A 25004-nucleotide genomic window follows, 5' to 3' on the forward strand; every position below is an offset into this window, starting at 1 on the left:
ACCATAGCCTTTAAAGAGACCCTGGCCTGTCTGGTGCTGCTACAGCTGGTCTCAGAACCCCCGCCCTCCCCCCCCCACCCAGAGTTGGTGGAGAAGCACCTACTTATTACTATTTCGGGCTTGCCCATTTGAACCCTGTGCTCCTAAAATTCTACATATGGTTTCGATGGTGATCGTGCAGCCCCTTTCATCCATAATGAAAGAAGCCATTGCTTCTGGATGTTTCCCTTGACTGTGGAAGGAGGCAGTAGTAAAGTATCTTATCAAGTAACCTAACCTTGACCCCAACGACCTTAAAAAACGTCCTTCCCATCCTTCTCCTCCCAGTTCCTGTGAAAACCTTGTAAATATATCTTAACCATTTGATGGCCGATTGGGAAGAGCATGTGTCGCAGTATGGATTCTGGAAAGATCACGGGACCAAAGCTGCTTAGATGGTGGCCACGGACAGTGTTTGGAAGCTTGTTGATGCAGTACAAGGAGCAGCACTGATCCTGCTTGATCTGTCTTCGGCCTTTGACAGCATCTCTCCATCGCTGCTGATCGATCGCCTACAGGAACTCAGCGTCTCAGGCAGAACACTGCAACTACTGCCCTCTTTCCTCAATGATCGATCCCATAGGGTTGCAGTGAACCATTATCTATCACACCCTTTTTGTCTGCTGTGTGGGATGCCACAGGGCTCCTGTTTAAGCCCTATTCTTTATAACCTGTACATGTCCCACCTTGGAAAGAGTATTCGTTCATTTGGACTGCAGGTGGTGTCTTACGCTGATGACACCCAGCTCATCATCTCAGTTTCAAACGACATTGCAGATACTGCAGCCAATTTCAATAATTGCTTGACAGCAGTAGCTGGGTGGATGGGGAGGAACTAACTGAAGCTCAATGAGGATAAGTTGGAGGTACTGCTCTTTAGAGCACATACCTCCATCTTGAATAATAATTGGTGGCCTGAGACTCTGGGGACTATACCTATGTCCACAGAGAGGGCTAAGAACCTAGGGGTGATGCTGGACTGTAAGCTCTCATTAGATCTTCAGGCCAACTGCGCTGTGTTGACGTGCTTCTGGCTGATTAACATGTTGAGGAAATGTTTTCCCTTTATCCCCCTTTCAGCACAGAAACATGTGGCCTTGACCTAGTCATGTCTAAAATCGACTACTGTAATGCCCAATATCTGGTAACCAACAAGAGCACTCAAGCCAAATTATAGTTAGTCCAGAACGCGCTGGCCAGGGTCATCCTGGACAGTCCAAAACGGGAGTCTGCATCCAAGTAATTCCATGACCTTCATTGGCTCCCAGTAAGTAAACAAGTTATGTTCAAGACTGTCTGCTTAGTGCACAAGGCCCTCTTTCAGACCTTCCCAGCAGGAATGAAGGATAAGTTTCATAGCCACATCCCAGGGAGAACTCTCCGCTCAGCCAACCTTAACTTGGTGACAGTGCCCAGATTTTAAAAGAGGAAATGGGGAGGCAGAGCCTTCTTGGTCGAAGCTGCAAGACTTCGGAACTCAGTGCCAATCTTTCTGACCAGGATTAGAGCTCACTCGCCCTTTAGAAAGGTCTTAAAGACCTGTTTTTTTAGGTCTTGACTGGCGTGGGCTGCGCACATGCGCAGTCTCGCTGGCGAGATTTCATGTTTTTGGGTATTTTCTTTAAAGGGCGTTAAGCCCGCCCCTCTTTCCCATTGGCCGGCGTCACCATTTATGGTAAACGGTGGCCAGCCATTGGGAAAGAGCTCTTCGTGACGTTCACTTTTGGCTTTCTGAGCCGTCCCACTTGGACAGGCTCGTCTGCCTTCAGTGCGTCGCAAAAGGTTTCTTATTTTCATGAGGCCATGTGTTTCAAACACATGGCCCCATAAAGACAAGAGATCCCAATGCTTGTAGCACGGGCCTCCTTTCACTTTCGGGACCGCGCTTGCCTATATACCCATTGTTTGTTCTTCCTTGTTTACACGGTGAGTGGACAAAGCTAATTTCCAACAATGTCTTTCATGCACATTGAGAGTGCATATAACCCTGCTTCTACTCTGGAGTCTGTGCCCTGACTCGTGGTATAAGAGCTCAAGTGTGCACGGTGTCTGCCACCCACCAGTGCGGACAGCCCATGCGAGGCATTCGCCGATCCACCAGGGCGGTGCGCGGCCTATGCGCCCCCATCCCTTTCCACACTGTCTGCCACAGTCTCCAATTTCCCGGTGCTGCGGGTTGCTTCTCACCTGTACACGCGCTTGGTTCACCACCTGTGTCCGGTCCTGGTTCCTCGGTTCGGAACCTCTGCCCGGTCCTCGGTAGTTAGAAGTGCGACCTCTGCCCGATCCTCATGACCCGTTTAGCGCCATACCACCGTTCCGGTTTCAGGCCGCTCTGTTCTTGTCCGTGTTTAATACCTGTGGACTTAGGCCAGGCGCCCGGGTTCTAAAGATGCCATCACCTCAGGTTAGTGGCCGGCACAAATGTTTTACCGATTCCTATTTCAAAGGCTGAATAATTTCCAAAGAGGACGGAAGTAAACAAATAGCCTAAACTTTGTTGTGTTAGTTACATGCCATTTAAAATTGCAGTGTCTGGCAGCACGTCCTGTCCCCGGCTACAGCTTGTATTTTTTTTGTAGAAACCGCCACCTCCCACCGCGCCGTTGTTATTTATATGGGAACTGTTATTCCTTGCTGAAGTTAACACGTCAGGCCGATGTTTTGGTCAACTTTCCTGTGTTTCTAAGTTTAATAGTTTAATATCAGGATGAAAGGGAACGAGGGGGACTGACCCAAACCTATGTTTGTTTCACCTGACGTTGGTATACACAAACAGCTGAGTCCTTTCCAAATAATTACAGCCCATTTGTTTTTTTTTAGCTTTTCCGGGTATACCAGATTCAGAAAATGTATTGCGGATAACTCCACATGTACTAAGTTATTTCACAATGACTGTTAAGTGTGTATCTTGTCCTTTGTATATGCGTGTGAGTGTTTACATGTGTGTGTAATCTGTGTATGTATATGTACGTGTGACTGCGTGCGTGCATGTTTGCATATTTGCTTGTATGTATTTTTGTGTGCATGTAAATTGACATATGCTTTGTGTCTGTACGTCATTTTATGTGCATCTGTGCATATACAAATCGTTTTATGTATGCTAATGACTGTTTATATGTGTTTGTTTATTGCATATGTGTGTACTTGTGTGTCAGTTTGCATTTGGATTAATACGTTTGCCTCTGTGTGCGCGTTCTTGCACGTGGGTGACGTCAGGCGCGCAACACCCATTGGACTCAAAGGGCTTCAGCCCCCCCCCCCCCGTCGTGTGTGGCAGCCCGGGATGAGACAGCTTTCCGGGAACACACACAGCAGCAGCACCCGAGCACTTCACAGGTCTTTAAAAGACCATTTGCATGTTAATGAGGCTTTGCTGTTGGTTCACCCCTTCTAAGAGCCCCTGCAGCTCCACTCTGCGTATTTCTCAAAGATTCAGCCCCCCCCCTCCCCCCCGAAATATTTCACAATAATGTTATCAATTCAATGACTTGCATATTTTTAAAAAAAGGACGCTTAAGATGTTACATTCAGTGTAAAATACACAAGGAAAGGCGAGCAAAACTTTTGTCCCCCTAATAACACCTCCAGGTTCTAGGGAAATGTACCCACGTGGGCCAGCTGTCTGCTACTTTGTGGTGTAAACAGTGCCTCTGGGAGGTATAGTAGGGTCAAGATACAGGGTATACACAAAAGAAATGGAAGGGTAATGGATGGGTGAATGAATGTATGTTTGGCTGGATGAACTTGATGGTATGGAAGGATCGGTAGGTGGGTGGGTGCGTAGGTTGGTGACTGATTGGACGCGTGGATGTATGATTAGATATATTGAAATGGATGCGAGACTGAATGGATGCCTGGGTGGATGAATTCATGTTTGTCGTATGGATGAACAGGCAAATGTATGGGTGGATGGGCTGACCGATGAACGGATGATTGGGTGGATGTATGTATGGGTGGATGAATGCATGCATGCCCACAGGAAGGATAGATGTCTATCTCTGTATATAGCGGTTTCCTTGTCACTGGTTCTGTTCGGTGGTTGCCCAGCTTCAGGGCACTTTCATTCGGTCTTTATTGTGATACACGATGCACATCTCGGCCAGCATGCTAATTTTTCGCGAAACTTTTAAAAAAGGTTTCCCACTACTTTCGAACAAGAAAGGCAAGTTAGATAAAGGGCGTCGGTCTCTGTAACATAATTTTGTATGGCATTGTAGATTCACGAACTATAAATACGTGTTGGAGAGGGACTCATACCCCCGCCCAGCCCCCGCCTCCACCCCCCTAAGGTTCAGGCTGCACAGAGACAGAGCGCAGGTCGAGGAAAGAGCGCAGCACCTCTCATGCTAATGGCTTTTAATAATACTTTAGCGAGTATTAAAAGAGTATGTTTAGTGAAAATGTATTAGCCTCGCGTCCTGGACACGAATTCTGGACGGAGGGGTCGATAAACCGCACACCGAAGTTAGCTCCGAAGTTAGCTATCCAAATAACCCAGCGACGACTCCCGCCTTGAGATGTGTTAAGACGCCTGTAAAACCCTGAACCCGACGATCGATCGCCATAAATGTTTAATGCCAGAAAGAACACAAATCTATCTTTTATCTATCTATCTTCTTTTATCTATCATCCATCTATCTTCTTTTATCTATCATCCATCTATCTTCTATCTATCTATCTATCATCTATCTATTATCTATCTTCTATCTATCATCTATCTATCATCTATCTATTATCTTCTATCTATCATCTATCTATTATCTATCTGCTATCAATCTTTTATCTATCATCTATCCATTATCTATCTTCTATCTATATTTTATCTATCTTTTATCTTTCTTCTATCTATTATCTATCTATTATCTATCTATTATCTATCTATCTTTTATCTATCTTTTATCTATCTTCTATCTATTATCTATCTATCGATCTGCTATCTATCCTTTATCTCTTTTATCTATCTATTATCTATCTTCTATCTATCTATTATCTCTCTATCTTCTATCTTCTATCTACCTATCTTTCATCTATTATCTTTCTATCTTCTATCTATTATCTATCTTCTATCTATCTATCTATTATCTATCTTATCGATCTTCTACCTATCTATTATCTATTTATTATCTATCTTTATTGTATCTATCTTTTATCTATCTATTATCTATCGATCGGCTATCTATCTTTTATCTATTATCTATCTTCTATCTATCTATCTTTTATCTATCCATCTTTTATCTATCTATCTTCTATCATCTATCAGACAGACCCACGTCCGCAGGCGCAGTATTTCCACCTTGAAAGTTTGCACACAAATTATTTTTATAACCCAATTAAGGTAGAAAGTCGGTATTTGATTCAATCAAATGTTATATGTTACTATATCTTTAAAAGCGTATTCGCTCGAACGAAAGCATTAGTGATTGGAAAGACCGTTTTAAAGTGAATAATAGAAAATGTATGTTTCAGAAATTATGTAAATTGCACTAATGTGCATTTTTTTAGTGGCATTAATATGTCATCAAAACCACCACAATCTACTTGTGTCTCTAGTCTGCCAGGCTGCCACCCACCTCGCAGTTTTTGGCTGCCTGTACATCCATCCATCCAAGTGTTAGGCTGTCTGTGTACCGACCCGTCCATGGCTCTGGCTGGCAGTACACCCACCATCTATGGATCTGACTGTTTACAGTACTCTACGCTGAGCCATCCATGGCTCTGACTTTCTGTACACCCATCCATGTATCCTTTTCTCTCCTGCCGTATTTGCGCGTCTCACCTTTCATCTGTCTCTTAGGGTCGAACCAAGGCTCGTGTGTGGCTTGGTGTCTGATTGTTTCTGAAATAGAGACGTGTATTACATCTCCATGTATGCGGCATGTACACCGCCTTCCTGATTCTGACGTGAAATTACTACTTATCAATGCCACGTGACTCTACAAGAACACACTGTGCTGGAAATATTTGTATGCAAAGTGTTGTCCATGACACGATTCCCGCCGACGGACATAGCTGGGCGCTGTGACCTTTGCAACAACACACAGGCCTTGCCTTTAATTCATCTTGTGTGTTTAGTGCTTCGCTTGATGAAACGGCCTATCGGATTCGGGCCTGTTCCAGTAATTAAAGATGTTCCAGAGAGCAGGATTCGCCACTGAGACAAGAGTCACTCAGTGGCTCTGTCCACAACCTTGCAGACACGTCCGCCACACTACACAAGGTGAGATACACATTGTGTACACATCGGATCATAGCCACCCCCCCATGAACATACCACAACTCGATGATAAGGATGTTCAACCGTCCATTAACCTGTCCACCCAACCCACCTATTTATCAGTCAAAGCACCCATCAACTGTTATGTATCTGCCTATCCGTTAATCCGTCCATTTTTCTGTTCATCCATATATTTATGTATCTATCCTCCATTTAGTAAATGTATCCATCCTGCACCCCTACCAACTTACTAAAGCATTGAGAAGCCATCCTACCCCCTCAGGCTACCCAACCACCATACGGCTGCCCCAAAATTGATTCATCCAACCATTCATCCATCAGTGTGTGCACTCGTTCACCCAATCCGCTCAACAAGCCATCCTTCCATCCAATCATGGGGTCACAATGGTACTCAGCCCGTGTGTGCGCGAGAGAAGCAGCGTGATTAAAAGTGCAATAGGTCTCGCCTTTCATTAAGGTAAAGTCATTTTGCTTTGCTATACAATACCATTAGCAAAGCAAATGGCTTTAACTTAATCAAAGGCGAGACCTATTGCATTTTCAATGCTTGTCATGCAAAGGGATAGCTCTTACATGTGCATTGTTTATACTCCACGGGGCGGCTTGTCATCTCTGAGACCATAGCACCTTGACCCCCTTGGGCATTCGTTGCACTTTAAAAATCCTGATCAAATCAAGCAAGCTGTCACTGAGTTCTTCACCATTAAATGTCATTTTAATTTAATACAAACTGCACGTTAATTCTGCATACATGTTTTACTTTGTAACTTTAATAAAAGACATTTCTACAATTAGGACAAACTCTTAAGGCAGTCACATTAAGTACATTTGTGCATGGTGCAGTTTTTCCTAAAGCATTTATTTATTAAATGGAAAGAGTCTAGTTAAGGCCTGGCATTGAATATCCAAACCTTGTGTTTTCAGCACCAAATGTCTGTGTTTCATTTTCAAATGCATTTTTCATGTTTGAAGCCCAACACAGATTATCATTAGTAGTGACTTATTTTTATAGTAAATGTTTCCGCTCTCACAGTGTGCATTTTCTCGAGATGGGTGGAAGCATCCTCAACCACAAGAAATTACAGTTTTGCAGTAGCAACCCTGTTATTGCAAAAATGTATCCCCAGGTTTAGATTGCCAGTTGCTCTGAAATTAGATCAAAAGACCCACTCTATCAATGAGGTCCTGAAGATGATATGTGCAGCACTACAGATTGAACAAAGATTGCACTGTAGATATCGACCTGAAGTTTCAAGCATAAAGCCTCGCTTAGCAAAAGTCTGTGCTTCAACAATACTGAAGTGGCCTGATGCTTTTCCCTTGGTATTGATTGGTATTCGAAATATTCCTAAGAGAAGACCTGCAAATGCACTTGAGAACGTCACAGATTAGGTGAAACTCGATTGCTGCAAAGGATTGGCTGATGTGGTTCGTTCAGTTTCTCACAAGGTTGCAGCTGTTACACAACATCCGCAGAGTGAACAGTACTACAACCTCAATCTGACTGATTTTGTTGTGATCAAGAAGCACGTTCAGAAGACTTGTTTGGAACAAAGATGAAAAGGTCCCTTCCAGATTATTTTGGTCACTAATAGTGCTGTTAAGTGTCCTGGAGTGCCAAACTGGGTGTATGCACTGCACACAAGAAGAGCAAGAAATCTACATGGAGAAGAAGTGTTCTCAGAGTCAGAATGGAGAACACCGGTGACCGGTTCATCACAAGTTGCATGAAAGAAAGAAGCATTACAGAGAGGCAAAGAAAGGGGTGAAGATTTGCAACCAGTCGCACCAATACAAGTTCCTGTGATGTCGCAAACCTGTGATGTCGCAAAATGGCATTAAAGTCTCTGATGAAGAAGAAGAGACACCTCAAGCTGAAAAGAGAGACCACTGCGAAAATCAGTGCGAACTGAAGATTTCATGGGTGAAGGAAAAAGCACTGAAAGAACGTAAAGTTATTGTGACCATTCCACAAAACAAATGTGCAAATGAGACTGAAAACAAATGTATCAGTTCATGGGCTATCAAAGACTTTCGCTGAAGAAACAGAATCGAGGGGTGAAAATGCCACAGAAACAAAGAAAATCAAAGAGACCAAGAGTTCCTCGAGGAAGGAATTCAGATTCCACCTTCATTCACTTTAACGCATTGTGCCCTGCACCCTGTGGTTATCACCTAATTAACTTTTTCATATATTGTGTTTGTTGTTCTACCTCCATTTGAAAGAATGCTGTGTACAGAATCCTGATAGTTCTTTTTCAGTATGATTCATATCACTAATGTGTTCGCTCGTTCCTTTGCACTCATGTAACAGAGATGGTGCCTCTCCTTTACATGTCCCCGAAGCCCCCTTTGATTTTTGGACAGCGCTATGGAAGACCATGTAGCTTTTACCGTTCGCTTCACTGCCATTCCATTTATTTTCTTGGAGTTCCCAATTTCTGGCTGGCGCAGTGACCCTTGCAGGCGCGCACCCCCTGTGAAATGTTTGAGCTGCGCCTTGGGTGTCACAGGGAAGAGTCGAGCACAGAAATTGCCGACAGCAGTCCCTGCCATCCCAACTTCCCGCGCTTTTGAAATGCGCTCTTGTCGAAGAGCTCCGTGCTGATCAAAGCACCGCTTTGATATTCTTATCACAATCACCTCATGAACCAGACTCCTGCCTTGGCAGAAAACAGCCCTAATTGACACTCAGATGTAACGGAGCTGGGTTGCTGTTATCTGCGTGCAGCTCCTGAGAAAAATGTTAATTGTGACAGAATAGGCCACTTCTGGCAAACCGTGTTCCAATCTATTCTGCCGAATCAATATCTTTGTCACTGAATGGATGTTATGACATCCCTGCTCTTTAAGCTTCTCGCGCTGCATTCCTTGTTGTTCCCGCCATATTGTGTTCATCATTAGTTTAGCTGCTTTGTCGATTTCCGTTGTGCATCACTGTGCATCAAGCTTTTTACATTTCCTTTCCTTAAAGTCCATAAACTCTCAATGCGTTAAGTGGCTTTTACTAGCAGAGACATCTTTTACCTCAGGGTGTTTTGATGGCTTTACGTATACTATCGAGGTTAATGCACAGAATGTGTGAAAAGCACATCAAATAAAGGGTACCAGACTAGAGGGTTTGTGGTTACCTCTGGTTTCATTTAGCATATATTAAATGGAATACTAACAAGGCTCATATAAGGTCTTTTTTCAGTTTTATATAGCGCGAACTAGACCCGAAGATATCGGGTATCAGAGCACTTTTTATGAGCACCAGTTTCGTTACACAAGGACACATTCATTTTTGTTAGGCACGGGAAGATTAAGTGATTTGCCCAGAATCATAGAATGTTGAGCGTGGTTGCCGAGACTAACCCGGTTCCCCAGCTTCGAGGTCGACCGCTCTAGCCGTAAGGCTCCATCCTCTCCCCTAGTCTACATTGATAGAACATGATACCTATGGAGCCCAGTGGCCTTATCATTAGGCGCATGTTAGTGCAGGACAAAACAGCACGCCTGTTACTATGCAATTGCACTTTTTACTTGGACTTTTTCAGAGTTGGTGCATAGCTCTGGAACAGACAGGCAGCCACTGTTCACAGTATCCGGGCTGTGCTGTCTGCACCGCATGCACTAAGTTCTGAGAAATTCCAAGTTATTATTATTATTATTATTATTAGTTCTTATATAGCGCTCAACCCACCCTTGGGCATCTTGGCGCTTGCATTGGGAACCCGTCCTGGTTTTTCCCTGTGAGATAACCCGTACTGGGCATCCCCAAGGTGAAACCCAGGCATCCCGCCGCGGGGGGGCCGTTGTGGAGATAAAGCAAGCTTGTTGCCCAGAGCTGCATAGTGTGAACTCGTGCTTAGAGTGGGCACCGAAGCGAGAATTATCGAGTCCGTGGACAATTGGGCTCCGGACCCTGCCACGTCGGGAATTGAACCCTGGTCCCGGGTCTGACCTCTGCTTCAGGGTATGCCTCCTCTAACCAGTGAGCTACACTTCTCCACAAGTTAACTGTATGCATTTTGGAATCGCATAAAAACAGGCAATGCTAGAAAAGCAAATTGAAACGAGGAGCTTAACAACTTTACGCTAGTTATGTGCTGAAGCTGGGCCCAAGTTTCTATTGACTGTCACACCCACCATTTATAAGAGAATGCTGACCCAAGACAATTTTTTTGTCTAACTATGGTTATGTACTAAGTATGTGTGTGTAATAATATATATATATGATAGCCAAGTATCCTGATACAGTTCCCGATAGAACCCAAAAGCAGGTACGGACCACAGCGTGGAAATTATATTTTCTTTATTTGGTGCGCAGATTAAAGTGCATAGTGCCAAATGATTTGCGAGTGCTCAGCCTGACGCGTTTCGACTGCCCCACGGCAGTCTTGATCACATGACGCGCAGGACCAATCAATAGCTATATATAGAGTGTCCAATCAGAGAACCGCTTACATCAATTGTCAATAATGTTTTCAAACAGGTATAAACATAGGACTTGTTTTAAACACAATATATAGAGGCACAATTTACCACAGGCAATTTTACATTAGTCAAACATTTCATAAAAGATAGTGTTACACACAGATAGGTATAAAAGTCTTAAATAATGAAGATAAAAACATAGTGTTTCTGTACGCTGTTTGTTCCTCCTTATTTCCTTTCTCCTTATTAAGAACATATCATAACGTGTTCGCCATACCATATATTGTAAAATGTATTGGGGTATGACAAACAAAATATTATCTAAGAACATAGTGTTCGTAAATGGTAACTCACAGCTTCCAATCATCACATAATTAAGAAATTTACCTATCTAGTGTCATTGACTATAAATTCCAGCATAGTGCAACTGTATAGAAATAATGTAGCTTCGCAAAATTACTGTCACATAATTGTAATTATAGACTAATGTTGGTTTATACAAGTCCCTTGATATGTTCATCATGGTCTGCGGTATCTCTTAGAACAGTGCAAAATAGTGCAAATAAAGTGCTATTGTTAAAGTGCATTTTCTTAGTAAACTTATAAATACACATATCCATGAGTATACAATACATAGCAGCTTAGTCTAGACGTTTCACCCGATCTCCCATGTTTCAAATAGATGACAATACAATGTTTATACAGTTATACACATCCTCTTCTTCAAGATTCTTTCTCATAAGAAGCATCTGATGAGACAAGGAAATCAATGTTATGGATTATAATAAAATCAAGACCTTAAAGAGTTTATGTTACTCTTGTAATAAGTAATAACATATAGGTCTAAATAAAACCAATAAATAACAGCCCCAAACAAATTATACACACTTATTGCACAATTTATAATAAAATGATGTCTAAAATGAGCCAAATCCTGGAGCCCAAAAACCAACACCCAATCCCACATAAAACCAGATAAAATCTAGAACCTAGATAAAAACCTGGCAAACGTTGGGATAAAAGCGCCAGTCCAAAAGAAAACCAGGACTCCACCCACCATCAACATCCCCTTAAAATAAGTAGTAGTAAATATATATAGACTTTACCTTATTATAAACTTTTATAATAACCTCTCCAACTCTGCTATGAACACGCTACTCCCAGAGATCTCCGCTATAATACAAAAGCAACGAACTATTCACATTAAAAAGGCATGCACAACAATTTGGGGCGGAGATTTCAACCTACATCTATGCAGTAATAGTGACAATAATAAATGTGGTATTAGTGATGAGTCCGATACAATCCTCACGCATTTTACACACTCTAATGGGGGGGAAAAATGAATGAACTTATGGCTGAACTAGAACTAAACTTTGCTAATGAAACAAAGAATCCACCTGTTCAATTTCAGCCCACATTCAACGGAAGAGGTTTAACAAGTATAATTGATTTTATACTGATCTCATCACCCATAGGATCCATCGTAGAAGATTTTAAGGTTTTTAACAACCCCTTAAGTGACCATTTCCCCATTATCATGGTCCTCGCTGAAAGAACAAAGAATAAGCCACATGACATTCTGACCGCTCTAAATCAAAGCGATCTAGAGCTAGGCTCTTTGAATGGCTTTACATTGAAGTGGGGTAATATTGATAAAGAAGCCACAACAAAAAAAATTGTCACAAATAACCAAACGGATATTATTAACTGCTTGGATTCCACCACCCACCCTAGTGAAATTATAGTAAGATTTCTATCAATTACAACAACCATACAAAAAGAATTGATTAAAAAGCACAAACAAAGGCCCCAACTGAAGAAAGGGTGGTTTGATACAGCATGTACTAAAGCATCTACACGCCTAAAGGAAGCTCTGAACAGTAAACATAAGGACAGAGTCGAAATCATCAGGCTTAGAAAAGAGTATACAGCCGCCCTAAAAAACAGGAAAAAGGAAGTAAAAGCTGAACTATGGTCAAAACTGATCCAAAGCTCGGAACTTAACGATAGTGCTTTGTTCTGGCAGATAGTTCGTTCCCCACTCCTAACAGAGAAATCCAACCTTCCATTAATTGATGTATCTATAAGCCAACACGAATGGGTGAACCATTTTACTAAAGTCTTTGCCATAGACCCGACCGAAGACACAGATCAGCCTGAACCTCTGCCACAAGTTGTGTATCCGTTAAATCTTCACTTCTCCCATGAAGAGGTCCAAAAAGCTTTAAAATCTTCAAAAGCAGCCAAAGCACCAGGCCCGGACGGCGTTCCGGTTGACGTTTTTAAACACCTTCCAGATCTTTGGACCCCGCTACTAACTAACGTCTTGAACGCCACCACTGAAGTAGGTATCCTGGAATCCTGGAAAACATCAACCTTGGTACCTATCTTCAAGAAAGGAGATCGAAATAGTCCAACATGCTATAGGCCGATCTCCCTCCTGGACTCCCTAGGCAAAATGGCAGGACGAATATTACTTGACCGCCTCCAGGAGTGGGCCCTAGAACACAAAATTATTTCTGATCTACAATATGGCTTTCGGGAGGGACTAGGAACAACTGACCAGGCTCTAAATCTGTCCCTACTGGCGAGCAAATACCTGGACGCCAAAGGGTCCTCATTCCACATGGCCTATGTCGATCTTTCCGCAGCATTTGACTGCGTGTCACACTCAATGCTGTGGAATACAATCTTGAAAATGGGCGTTCCTACGCCAATTGTGGATTTCTTACGCGAACTATATACAGGCACCACTGGCAGGGTAAGATTTGGGACAAAGGGCGAGCTCACTAACTTCTTCAGAGTGGAAAAGGGGGTCAGGCAGGGGTGCGTATTGGCCCCCTTCTTATTCACCCTATACACGAATGGCCTAGAGGCTGCTATGCTACAAGGCAGTAAGGACCTCCCGGCAACAGTTCGTCGGCAGATACCAGCACTTCTATATGCCGACGATGCTGTTATCCTAGCAAGAACATCAAACGAATTACAAATGGCCCTGAACAGATATTGTGATTTTATGGCAAGTTTAAACCTGAAACTAAACGCAAAAAAAACGTACACAATGCACTCAGGGGAGCAAAGAAACGCAAAACATAGGAAGTTAACGGCGCAGGGCGAACACCTGGATAGGACTAAAACCTATCCCTATTTAGGGATTGTTATTGACGAAAAATTCAAATGGACTCCAGCCATTAATACAAGAAAATTGATTTTCCTCCGAGAGACATCATCACTAAAAACCTTCTCGCAGAGATTGGGGCAGAGACAAATTAAAGAACTAGTCCAAATATATAACGCAAAATGTGTAAGCACTGCAACATATGGGGCGGGGATTTGGGGTTTTAAAAACGTGGACTCAATACAAACAATAGAGAACTCTTTCCTTAGATATTTGCTGGCGGTGCCCAAAACCTGCTCCACCTATGCCTGCCACTCTGAGCTGGGCATTGATTACATCACTGACATTATAAAACTACAACCAATAATGCTGTGGCGCAGAATATGGGTTACCGAGCAATGCCATTTGACAAGGACAATTATACAAGATATTTTAACGCTAGACCACGCTAAGAAAATCAAATGGCTGTCGTACGTCAAAGCGTTATTGACAGATCTTGGATATAGGAAATACTTTGACCATCCATCGCTGATAGAGGAAATCCCTAAAAAGACCTTAAAAAGGGAGTGTTTAACTCATTTTCGTCAGCTACGTTTATTATCCGAGGTCCACAAGCCATCAGTCCAACATTCCCTGCTAGTCCAGACTGCGTTTTCTGCTGAACCTTATCTAAATTTTAAAATAACACAGTTTGAAAGAATGCTGCTTACCCGCTTCAGACTTGATTTGTTCCATCTACTAGTTCTATTTCCTGAGCAAAATGTCAGGACTTCTACCATCTCTACGTGCCCTTGTGATTTGGTATCGCCACAATCAACGATACACACAATGTTATTCTGCAAATTCTATAGCGAGCCCCGGAAGCGCTGGATACTCCCCATCTTGAAGTTCTGGGGTTTCCGTCAATGTCGCCCAGCGTATTTGGCACTACAATTTCTGGAAAATGAAAACTATGCGAAAGCGATTGTATCTTACCTTAAATTTTGTATACGCCACCGCACAAATTTATAACTTCGAACAACATCGCTTATACATATTAACGAAGGGATCGAGATAACAGAAAAACTCTACGTCTTTGTACATGTTGGAAAAATTTGCCCTAATGAAATTGTGATGCACTTCCATGTATTGCTGGCGGTGCCCAAAAATGTACATTTTAATAATCTTTTTAACTTCTTCTTTTATACAATTGTAACTGTGTTTTTATACTATTTGAACTTTTATGGTGTTTTTTCAAAAACTACCGAATAAAGTTGATATTGAATTGAATTGAAGTAGTAGTAAATATATATATATATGTATAAATAAATAAAAAACATTTAGGAAACATGAGATTGGTGCAACAACTAAAGAAGTCTGTAGGCCATTGTTTTTTTCTGTCCTCTGAGTAGTACTGCTTTACCCTTAATGGTTTGGCCTTTTTTTGTTTTAAATAGTTTAGTAGTTTAGAGTCCGCATTTTGCATTAGTCTGAGAATTGCATTTTGGCAGAGATAAGTGTTTAAAAAAACAAAGAACAGAAACCCTTTGCCTAGGTCTTACTTGGCGGGCGTAATTTTACCGAGACACTTGTGGCACAGTGGCAGGCTTGACCATCATGCCTAGAGTTAGAATTAATTCAGCTGTGGAAACGATCTTCAGAGCTTGTCAGTTTTTTGATTTCAATATGTCATGGCTGTAGGATATTTAAAGAGGGCAGTGAATGTTGATGGGGTAGAATAACTCCTCTTTCCTGCTCTATATGTTGGAACAACGCCTGCCTTTACTCCGCAGTCTTTACAACAAATGCATATTGTTACATCGACATGCCTTAGGGAAAGCGCTGGACTTTGGAGCGGTATAATTTACTGTTCCTTCTCCAGTCTGTGCAACAGTAGGGAAAGCATTGGGTTTTAAAATACAATTCTGCTTTCCCTAAGGCATGGCGTTGTAACAATATGCGTGGTAGAGGAATGTGTGGTAAAGACGCATTTGTTGTAACGCCTGTGTTGTAACGGCATCGCATGGTTCGTGTAAATGCTGTTTCCCCTATTAGACTAGTAATTGAGAATGTTAGTCATTCTGGTGGACATTTCATATTCGTTAGTTGATGTGGGTGTCTGTCCTGCGCTGCTGTACGTTGTGGTTGCATTCTTCCTGCTGTGATTTGTAGAACAAGTTTTTATGGTTCAATACTTTTTGGGGAGATTTTATAGCATAAAAAAAGAATGACGGGTATTAATTTTCATTTTATTCTCAAAACAGGAAGATACAATCCATGCTTGTAATGTGCTCTCGACTGAACCAACATTTTCAAAGTTGTTTTTATTCACTTAACATTATTCTACCAAAATGGTTTTGGGGGGGGAAAAGTAATTTGGTAGTAATCTTCCATCAGAGCTTTTACATTTCAAAACCTAGATGTGCTGATGAAGATATGAATCCAAGCCCTATTTCTCCCTAAAGTAATCATATGTGCCATCTTAAAGTTTTTCGCAGGCTTTAGCCACCCTCTCCACCTCCATTCAAAGCCCCACCATAATAGATAAACTGTACCTTTGAGATCAGTTTAGTCTATATCACGGATTACATTAAACCTTGTCTGACCTTTGCTGATAGTGTTTCAACCACAGATAGCAAACTTAGTATTCTGCTGAAGCAAACGGAACACAGTTTCACAATTCTGACTGGCTGCGTTAGCTGCCAATTGACAGGTTGATTTTTGTTTGAATCCCTCTGTCTGGTTTATAAAACCTGTTATAAATAGGTCTATCTTCTTGCTCCGAGTTTCACCTGTCACAATTAGTGGTGAAGTTCAGGTTATCCACAGAACATTTTCCGATTTTCTGTTTTTTAAATCTCTTAGTATTGAAGCAAAATAGCTGGATGTCAATCTTTCCTAGATGGGGCAGCTGTCTGGGGACCTCTCTTCCAATTCCTTTGTGAGCAACAGAAACACTCCTTTGCTTATGAGGTTTTATCAAGACCTATCTATAAAGTAAGCAAGATATCCCTAGTCTTTTTCCCAGGTATTGCCCTAGGAAGTCTCTTATTAATACCAGTATTTCTGCATGCTTCATTTTCACTACTATATCAAATGTCTGAATTGGCAAAACGTCACAGATGGTAAGTTTTACTGGCCACATCAGTGTCCAGCAGTCGTAGGACTCAGAATATCCAAGTGCATGTTCTCCTTTTGTAGCCTTCAGGAAAGTAATAAAGGGCAAGGGCCCAAATTGTCATTAACAGGTTTTCTGTATCTATCCTCTCATGTACTGACTTCCCATTCTCAACAATACCCATATATTCTGCAACCACTTACACGAGGGATCTTCTGGCTACTTCCAAGACATAAGAATTTACTTGGAGATGAAAGGATATTTTTTATTAGATCCATGGGCCAGTATATAGTCAGTGATGCACCCCAGGCACAACTGTGTGTGGTGCAAAGTTAGTGGGTCTAATCAAAATATCTTCTCACTGATCTTCCTAAACTGTGCTCTCCAGTTCTCTCTCCAACTGTTCATGGAAAGTCCGCTTTTATACAGGCAGAGGTTTCATTTACCTTTCCAGATAAGTGTTGTAGCCTGTGTTTGAGCAGTGAACATTTCTATTAACTTCTTAGATGGCGTCAAAAGTCTGGCTTCTCGTTCACTAAAGTCCGGTACCATAGCATAGTGCCTCACTGCCGGGTAATAAAAGCTCCCCTTTTTTTGTAGACCGAGATGAGTTCACGTAAAGGTCTCCCTCCAGAGTGCATCAACTTCTTCCAACTGAGAAAGATTGATTGTCCAGACCTGGAGAGAAGTCACTGTTCCTGAGCTGTGGCCTAATTGATGAAGGAGTCAAGGCCAAGTGTTTTTTCTTACTCCAATTGCATCCCATCTCTTTAGACGGGTCATATGGACTGGGGAAATGTATAGAAAGTGGTCCCTTTACAGTCTTGCTATCTGTGCCACTTCCCACGTGACTCTACCCAGGAGAGAGTATTGTCACTGTAACACCACTCTTAGTCTTCCTGCCCATGATCATTCCAGGGGGGATGATACTTCTTAAGTAAGTGGGGAAGTCCCCAGACCACTTTCTCTTGGTTTCGGAGCCCCCTGTTTCCAGCCAGGTAATGCCTTCTTTCCCTGCCGGAGATAGTCCAATAGGTTATAGCTTTTGCGTAGCCACTTTTAGGAAGGAAAGGAGAAGTGTCAGGAAAAAGAAATAGAGTCTGATGGATGCCCTGACATCCTCACTGCTGCTTTTCACCCTACCCACACTATTTGGTAACTTTAACAACTACATAGGGCCATTTTAGCTGCAGGGCTCAGTCCAGATGTGTTTTTGTCTGATATGTCAGCTAAAGTTCAAACAACAAATAGGACCATATAATCTGTCTAACTCCGAGTTCTGTTTGATCGCTTACATCTAGTGCAGTGCTCTAAGCTGCAGTATGTTGAGGCCTTTTGATTTGATCAGTTTAACTTTATTTTTAAATGTATTTAATAGCATTTTCAATATCAGAAAACAATACAAAGGAACAGGCAAAAAGTGCATACAGTACGCATAAGTTCGTATGTCAAGGAAACCACGATGTGAGATGCGAAATATGCAATCGAACCAAATGTATCCTAACGCACTTTGTTATTGTAAACTATAAATGGCAATAAAAATATGTTTAAAAAAAAGAAAAGTTTGTATGTCACGGAAAGCATTTTGCACACCATGAAAATTGTGCGAGTTAAACATTGTAAGAGCGAATACTGCACTGCATTGTAAGAGAATCAACCTTTTGCTAGAAACCAATAACTTGAACACCCCCGTCCGATATTCCAAAATCTTGACTGTCCAGTCCTTGTCCCATACCAGTGGCATCGCCCTTTAGGCAGTGGAGGATGGTTGCCCTTCTGTCCCCAGGTCCGAAAGCCGCAACACTCTCAGATATTTGGGCTGAGTGACTTCGTTGAATTCTGCTAAGAGCAGCTTTAGAAATGGGCCCCATATAGTCTGAAAGGTGTCAGTGGAGCCGCTCATTGTGGCCGAAATGTGTTCCATCCCTACGATATGCCATAACCTATGGAGCCATGCCACGTATGTAGGAGAAGTGGTTGTCACCCAGTGCATCAAGATATTCTGCAATGCTGCCCCCAATGCGAGCCCCATCTGGTGCCCTCTCATGCTCTTCAGGGGAAATGTGATCAGATTGGGGAGACCCAAAATTACAAATACCGGAAGCCTAGGGATTTCAGTATAAAAGAGCTAGTCTGCCTCATCCAGGATTTTAGGCCAATAGTCAGTAATGGGCAGTCCCACAGTATATGTAGCAGTGTTCCCTCATTGTCGCAACCTCTCCAGCAAGTGGGATTCCCATGTGGATTTCCTCTGTGGAGGTGCGCCGGTGTATGGTACCAATAGGTAGCTATTTTCATAGCTGTCTCAATACTAGCTACGTTTCGGACAGTGTGTTTCGCTCTATAGTAAATTCGTTCCCAGTCTTTGTGTGTAAGATCACCTCCTAATTCTCTCCCCTAACGCGTCTGACTCGGACTTACAAGTAAATATGTGCCAGTTCTGATCATACCGTACATTTCATCGATCAATCCCTTATTGGTGAGCTTAGTAATTAACAATTTTTCGTATTTGTTGAGTTTACGACCCCCTTGTTCCCCCATCCCCGATTGAAGGACCCAGTGCCTCAGCTGCAGGTATCTCAGTCTCTCGGACTCGGAAACCCCATACTCTAGTTTCAGTTGGGGGAACGTGAGCACCCCTTAGAGATCAAATAGGTGACCCACCGAGCAACATGAACTATCCCGCCACTCCCCAAATGATTTATCGGACATTCCCGGGGTAAACTCGCTATTGCCGAACAGGGGGGTCAGAGGAGATAGAAAAGTCATGAGTTTCTTGGTTGTCGCCACCCCGTCCCTGACTTTCATCACTGATTTAGTGATCGGTGAGCCCATCAGGCCCCTTGGCCCCTGAGACTACTTTAGGAAGGAGACTTTCCACAATGGGATACCCGCCAGTGCCCAGTCCTGGAAGAGCCACAGTTTTTCAGACTCCGGCCTTGCCCACTCCACCAGCTACCTCAGCTGGGCCGCTTTATAATAGCTGAGGAGGTCCGGAATTCCCAGGCCTCCATTTTCGGGACGCATATACCCTAAGGCCCTACTCATCCGTGGTCGTGCCCCCTGTGGTATATTAATTCAATATTACCTCATCTCAGAATTTCTAATAATCATAATTTCAGTCAAAGCGAAGAGAGGAGTCCGTGGTGTTCGAGTAAAAAAGGGTCCAGTAACTCGAGTTAAGGGGAGAGCTCCAGCACCAAGCGGGTACAGGAGTGGTCTGCAGTTTTATTCACACATCAGAATATTTATACAGTTTTCAGTCACTTGGAAAAAGATGAAAGGAGAAGTGACAAGAAAAAGGGAAGTGACAAGCAGTAATTTCCAACAGATGTGTCAAGGTAGGGGCGTGTCTTGTGTCTCGTGAGAGGGCATGTGATGTGTGGAAATGTGTTCTCTTTCAGTTGAAGGCCCTTACTCATTCGGGGGTTTATCTCTGGCTTAGAGTCAAGAACAGGAACCATCTTGTGTAAAACAGGAACTATCTTGCTGGTTCTGGGAATTGGCAGAACCACAGAAATGTGTGTTCACAGTGTACAGCCTTGTGCTTCCTCTATTAGTTGGTGTGGTTTCAGGGCCTAACCTCGTGCTTCCTCTTTCAGTTGGGGGTGGTCACAGGGCAGCTGGTGTGACAGGCTGAGTCACCAACAATGGACAGGATGTGGCTGAGTCTCTGGCACAACTGGGGGAAGGCACACAGGCAGGCTTCTTGGAATTGGCTCGACCACAAGGAGCAGGGGGTTGTGCAAGATTCAATGGGGCTGTGAAGGACAGTTTTCAGACAAGTTGCTGAGAGCATGTCACACACAAAATGGGTGTTTGTCTGAGGCAAATGGCTACCAGGCAGAAACAGGGAAATGATGGGGCACAATTGTCAATTTTATTTCCACATTCCCTCCTTGCCCCAGAGTGTACCTATATTATATCTCAATTTGCATGAGATCATCTATACATTCTTGTAGCATAATTCTTTCCCTTGCTCTCTGCTGGACAAGTGGTTTAGGAATGCAGTTTGCAGCACATAGACCGCACAGGGCAGGACCACATTGGATGCAAAGGCAGCATCCTGTTATTATCAGGAATATTATACCTGCTGCTGACAGCAGTTGCCATCCCCAGGACGATATTATCTTCCAGAACCAATCAGACCACGTCCAGGTGCCAGGTTCTTGATGTAAACTTACGGCTATCTTATGTAATTTTGTTATGGCCGTGTATACAGATGGGGAATTATCAGGAATAAATATACAGCAGCTAGAGCCTATAATTTTACAGGCTCCGCCTCTGTCAGCCAGGATGATGTCAAGGACAAGGCGATTTTGGAGAGTAACCAATCGTATGGCGGACTGCTCCTGGGTTAAGCTCCCCAGGGCAGACGCCGTATGGTTTACAATAGCCTCTAAGGTCCTTGTCAACCTGCGTATAAGCTTGCTGTTCTGTACAGGGCCAACAAAGAAGAAGAAACCTTTGTTAAAATCTGTATACTGTTCCCATGAGGTTTCTGTTTGGTCAACCAAGGAGGTATCGATCGTTCTTTTATGTCTGACATGGGGCACTAGGAGGTCTCGGTGGTAAGTGGATGGGGCCACAAAGACAGGGGGTAACAGAAATGCTATATAACAAGTTCCCCCCCCCCAGTTCAAGGGCAGCTGCACATAGGCCGTTTGGCCACAGACGAAATAAGTATGGCGAGATGCTTGAAATGAGGACTTTCCTCTGTCTTCAAAACTTACAGTGGTATGACAGTCACTGTGTCCTAATGGAACAGAGCCATTTTTCTAGATGCACAGGTGTCCTTTTACTGGTGAGACCGAGATGGAAGGGGGACCAGCATTCGTTTTAGGTTTGGTATTTAACATCTTGTAGGACATGGTCATGTTCCCTTGCTTGTATTCTTCACTTTCTAGGACTGTTCCTGTCGCCTGAGGACTTCCATCCTTATTTGGGTAACAGGCAGCATTAAGTACCTTGTTTAAGTTCCCCCAAGGCCACCCATTCTTGCATGAATTATTTCCGTCAGGGCAGGAGGTGGGGGTGGTATCGTCAGCTGTTATTAGGGCGAACCAGGCTTCACAAGTCCCATTATAGGAAAATGGAAAGGGGAAAAGAGGCATCCCTCCCTTTTTCTGATGAGGTGGGAGGCGGCCACATATCCAGCAATTTGTGCTATTGCTGGCCTGATGAGTGTAGTGTAACATCTGTATAAAGGTATTGTTTTGCAAGGCTAGTCTATGGGCTTGTTCATGAGGGGGTAGGTCATGATATGTGTGTTCCTGAGTGCTGTTGGGTGCATGAGAGGTGTGTGGTGTTGGAGGAAAAACAGTGTGGAGGATCCAACCAAGACACGTCATAATGGTTATGAAGAAAAACAATATCATTAAACATATGATAGAACCACTACGCAATTTCTTAAAGTTCTTGTTTCTGCGTTTCATTCTATCTTTTTCCCACATAGTCCACGTGTTTAAATCCATCCCCATGCTCCAACCGCTTCACCACTGGACCTGCGCCCAGTGGACTTAATTAGCCAGAGTCCGGATGGCAGACCTCAACTTTGATTTATATTCTTGTTGTGGGGTCAGTTCCAAAGGCACAAAAGATTGTTCTGTTACAATGTCACTAGGGTTGGCAGCGTCGCCGGCAACAGTGTCTCTTTGTCCAAAATATTTCCGGCAGTGGCTCGCGTGTAGCCAGCCCTTCCTGCCTTCGACCTTCACCGCCGTCCGCATGGTTAGGAGCGCAAGCTTCGGAGTCTTCCACCTGGGCTGAAGAGGACTGGTCCTGTCTAAGTTTCTTATCATCACCCTGTCGCCGGGTCGGATGGTGTGTTCTCCAGGGGCGGTTTTGTCAGGGAAGGCTGCAGCGACCTGTGAACGACAAGATTGGAGTGCAGACATCAAGGAAGCCAGGTAATCAGTCAATATTCTGCTGTCTACATCAGTAATTCTTTTAGGCATTGGCGTACCCCACATATTTGGTGGTCTGCCAAAGGCCACCTCATACGGAGATAGACCAGTTCTGGAATGTGCTACCATACGCATGTAGAAGAGGACAACCGGTAAGGCTACAATCCAGTCCACGCCTTTGTCTGTACATATCTTGGCCAATTTTGTCTTCAAAGTCTGGTTGTGTCTCTCTACTAGACCTGCTGCTTGAGGATGTCTTACGCAGTGACATTTCCAAGTGTACCCTAACAGAAGAGACACTTGCTTCATGAGTTCAGAGGAGAAGGGCTGGCCGTTGTCTGAGTAGATGGCGCGGGGCAATCCATACTCGGGAAATATTCTCTTACTAGTTGCTTAGCAGTTGTCGTTGCAGTGTAATCTGGGACGGGATAGGCTTCTGTCCATCTGGTCAGAGCACATACTACAACTAGCACATACTTGTGAGCTCTACATCTCTCCATCTGGATATAGTCCATTTGGAGAACTTCAAATGGATGGTCAGGGGGTTGGAATCCACCCTGCTCCACCTTTGTGCCTTTACCTGGGTTGAACTGAATACAAATCATGCACGTTTTAACTTTTTGTTTGGCTGCAGCTCTCAAATGTTTGTTGTGCCATATGTTCTGTATGCTGTCTAACATTGCTTTTTCTCCCAGATGCGCTGGTCCATGTATGGTGTTTATTATAACCTGTACCATAGCATCCGGCAGAAACCATACTGCTCTTTCAGGTGTCATCCAACCCTGATCTGTAAGGACCCCTCCTTTTTCCTTCCATTCTAGCAGTTCCTGTGGTGTGGTGTGACTTTGGACATCCTGGGTGTCAGAAAAGGGGTCTCGTATTGCGTATTGGCGGTGTAGTATATTCAATTCTGTGTTTGCTGCTAATTTGTCTGCTCTGTCTGCGGAATCATTTCCTTTTGATATTTCATTGGTTCCTTTTGTGTGCGCTTTACACTTTAATACTGCAACTTTCGCTGGTAACTGACTGGCCTCTAAGAGGGCAGTGATGAGTGTAGCATGCTGTATTTTAGACTTGTGTGATGTGAGGAATCCTCTCTCTTTCCACAATGTGCCGAAGTTGTGTACAACCCCGAAAGCGTACTGTGAATCAGTGTAAATGTTAACTGATTATCCTTTTGCTAAGTGACATGCTCGTGTTAGTGCTATGAGTTCGGCTGCTTGTGCCGACAGTATCTCTATCTTGTGTGCTTCCAAGGTGTTTGTACCATTTGTGACGGCATAGGCTGCTGCTAGTTCTCCAGTGGGGAGTCTCATGCAAGAACCATCAACAAAAAGTGTCATTTCTGCCTTAGAAAGGGGAGTGTCTTGTAAATCTGGTCTGGGTTTGGTCACTAAATCAATTATGTCAATACAATCGTGAAGTTGTTCAGTAGGAGAGGTCAGTGGCAACAGTGTTGCTGGGTTTAAAATGTTGCATCGTCTAATCTCAATATGTGGCTGAAAAAGCGTCATCTCATATCCGGTGAGTCTGGCTATTGTCAGATGCTGTGTTTGCGTTCTGTTTAGCAGAAGTTCTACAGCGTGTGGGACCTGGACTATCAGATGATGTCCCAATACAATAGCATCACTTTGTCTAATAGCTTGTGCAGTAGCTGCTACTGATTTTAGACATGCAGGTAATGCTTGTGCTACTGGATCTAATGTACTTGAAAAATAACCACATGGTCTATGTCTGTCTGCTTGAAGTTGGGTCAGGACTGATAGTGCTGTACCTGAGTTTTCTGTTACAAACAAGGTAAAATCTTTGGTGTAATCATGTCTTTCTAGCACTGGGGCTTGACACATAGCCTTTTTATGAGACTGAAAAGTTTGCGTGTGTTCATCTGTCCAGGGTAATTGTGGAGTAGCGCCAGCTTCGAGTGTTGTCAGCTGCACTAATGGTTTAGAAATGAATGCAAATTGCGGGATCCACTGTCTACAATATGAGGTGAGACCAACAAAAGCTCGAACTTGTTTCTGTGTTGTTGGTTGTGGTATTTGTTGTATGAGCTGGATGCGTTCCTGTGTAAGCTGCCTACCCTCCTTTGACAGCAAGTGCCCTAAGTATGCCACTTGCTGTAAACAAAATTGGAGCTTACCAGGGGAAACTGTATGGCCATTTGCAGCTAGGAATTCTAGTACT

The 25004-nt window shown here is 43.2% G+C and overlaps 1 protein-coding gene and 1 pseudogene across 1 annotated transcript in view; one reads left to right on the plus strand and one right to left on the minus strand.

The window, feature by feature from the left end:
* The window catches only part of CTNNBL1 (catenin beta like 1), a 460868-nt gene that overhangs the window by 89310 nt on the left and 346554 nt on the right, over positions 1 to 25004 (plus strand). The window lies entirely within an intron of this gene.
* On the minus strand, positions 17768 to 22394 carry LOC146812180 (endogenous retrovirus group V member 1 Env polyprotein-like; annotated as a pseudogene).

This window comes from Triturus cristatus, chromosome 7 (genome assembly GCF_964204655.1).
Source record: "Triturus cristatus chromosome 7, aTriCri1.1, whole genome shotgun sequence".
In the NCBI taxonomy this organism is placed as follows: domain Eukaryota; kingdom Metazoa; phylum Chordata; class Amphibia; order Caudata; family Salamandridae; genus Triturus; species Triturus cristatus.